Consider the following 2,821-nt stretch of genomic DNA (forward strand, 5'->3'; position numbering starts at 1 on the left):
TCTCTCTCTCTCTCTCTCTCTCTCTCTCTCTCTCTCTCTCTCTCTCTCTCTCTCTCTCTCTTTATCTATCTTTTTCTTGGTTTCTCTTTCAATTATCTATTTTGTTATTATTGTTTCTTTTTATCTTTTCATGTCAATGTTTACTGACATCATAAGACGAATGACACTCTACCAACACCACACACGAAACAATCTCCCACACCTGTTTTGTTTACTGAGTCATTTCTCTAGATAGAAACAGTTGAACCCGTATCTTATAAGAGCGATTCTTATGTGATTGGGTGGTGGGAGCAGATGAAAGATGATATGCTTAATCTGAAGAGGCTGGAAATTGTTCGTAAACATGAATAGGAACGTAAGATTCATAACTCCGAAAGGTGATCATAGAGTAGAAAATTGAACAACTTTGTACGTAAGATATTTTGGAGCTTTCTTCCTAGACTTCCGGTGAAACCATTTAATACAGTGGTTCCGAAACCTTTTGTGGGGGGCAGCTGTCCCCTTGGCACCCGGGCCAGATTCCTAGCGCCGCACCCCCACCCCCACCCACCATTACAAACGTAAACCATTTTCTGGAGTTAATTTCAAAACATGCAATTCACAAATAAAACATAACCTTATTAACACGTCATTTTGTTTGTTCTTACATCCCTCGCCCCTTTTTCTCCACCTCATTATCGCATCACTTTCCTTCAATGACACCATCCCACCCTTAATCCTTCCACCGACCCCCTCCCCCGGGGGTGCCGCCCACTGTAGGAGCCACCGATTTAGTTGTAGCTCAGAAGAAGTAGATGCGTTAAGCGTATCTCCAAAACATATAATTCATGAAATTCATTTGCAGTTATACTTGTATAGACTTACATGAATGTATTCATGAATGATCACACGTTTTCACACATGATATGGTACCTGCTTTCTAATTCGATAGATTAAATAATGCAGATGATCTCTACTGATTATATGAACAGGGTCACATCTGGATAATAAATCTAAAGCTCGTTATTGAACTACTACCTGTTACCAGTAGATCTTTTTAAATAATAGCAAGATTACTAAACCACAACAGAAGAGATAACCTAACTGTAACCGGCTAATAATAAAACATCCCCTCAGCTGTAGATTAAGAATAACAGTGTACAACTGAAGAATTATCCGTTTCTATGCAATGCTGAGTTTAATTCTTCTTCACTGATAAAATTACCCTCGATAACTAGCATCCAATCTAAAGGCGATTACTTGATAATCTAGTTAATGATACAGATACCGTACATCATTGCCTGGGCACTGTAGATACTTGTGGTTCCTCTAAATGGTTTAAAGTCTACCGAAGCAATATAAAGTTGTATATTTCATTTCAATGCATCAAAGTAGCCAATGTTACCATTGTCTAGTCGCTCGTTAACATTAATCCGTTATCAATATCAATAGATTGATATAATCCTGTACAGAAACATTGTAGGGTACCTACTTTGTATACTCGATCTGATAAAAATTGTTTGCGGTGTGTGTTTTAGCTCGTTAGCCCCCGAGTTAAAATTCTACCGAGGCCAAATTTGCATTCATTGATAAATACAGTACAAGTAAAGCACTGAAGTTGAATTCTCTCCCTTCTCTCTCTAAAATTGGTAACATGCAAGGAACAAGAAAAACGTGATGAGATACTAGCTTCACTAATTCTTTCGCTGCCCACATTTTCAATTAACCATTGAGCAAAATAAGTACGCGCTTAGGGCATCAAGGGAAGGGGGCACCACAGAAATGATAAATAGTTTACGGCACACAAAAAATATCACATTTAACTTGCTAAAATATTATTCGATGTGATTTATATGATCGAAAATATAAGTTCGAAGTATTCATGGTGTGTCATAGTGAGGATCTGATTAAAGATTTTTCAATTAAAAAAAGTAAAAATTTTCAAATATAAATAAAGTCGTTGTTGTTGGCACTCCGTCGCTTACGACGTCGAGGGTTCCAGTTGATCCGATCAACGGAACAGCCTGCTCGTAAAATTAACGTGCAAGTGGCTGAGCATTCCACAGACACGTGTACCCTTAACGTAGTTCTCGGGGAGATTCAACGTGACACAGTGTGACAAGGCTGACCCTTTGAATTACAGGCACAACAGAAACAGGAAGTAAGAGTGAGAGAAAGTTGTGGTAGAAGAGTACAGCAGGGTTCGCCACCATCCCCTGCTGGAGCCTCGTGGAACTTTTAGGTGTTTTCGCTCAATAAACACTCACAACGCCCGGTCTGGGAATCGAAACCGGTGCCCTAACCACTGGGCCATTATGCCTCAACATAAATAAAGTAGATTATACAAAAATGAACATTATTTTCCATCTTACAAATTTACTTTATTGTTTATTATTGCTTATATTTTGAATTATATGTATATGGGGACACCAAAATCTTAGTGCCTCTATGGGTCTTAAGCCAGCCTTGCTGTGAATTCAACAGGTGAGAACGTTCTCACATTATGTACTCTAACTATTTCCCATATCTATTTCATTTTCTACCAGATATCTAAATTTCGAGAAATACTGTCGGCAATAAAACATTTCACGTTTTCATACTTCCAACTAAGAATTTTACAAATGCGAATTACAACGAACCTAATATGATCCTTTCTCCATCTGGGCGTAATTATTTTTCCCAGAGTGCAACATTGCACACATACACACACATATTTTTCAGGCTTTTGTTACAATGTAAAAAATTCGTCGTGACACTACATTCAGTATATGTGTGTGTACGTGTTAGTGCGTGTATATGTATATGTATATGTATATGTATGTGTATATGTATATGTATATAT

Source organism: Octopus bimaculoides, chromosome 6 (assembly GCF_001194135.2).
Source record: "Octopus bimaculoides isolate UCB-OBI-ISO-001 chromosome 6, ASM119413v2, whole genome shotgun sequence".
NCBI classification, from domain to species: domain Eukaryota; kingdom Metazoa; phylum Mollusca; class Cephalopoda; order Octopoda; family Octopodidae; genus Octopus; species Octopus bimaculoides.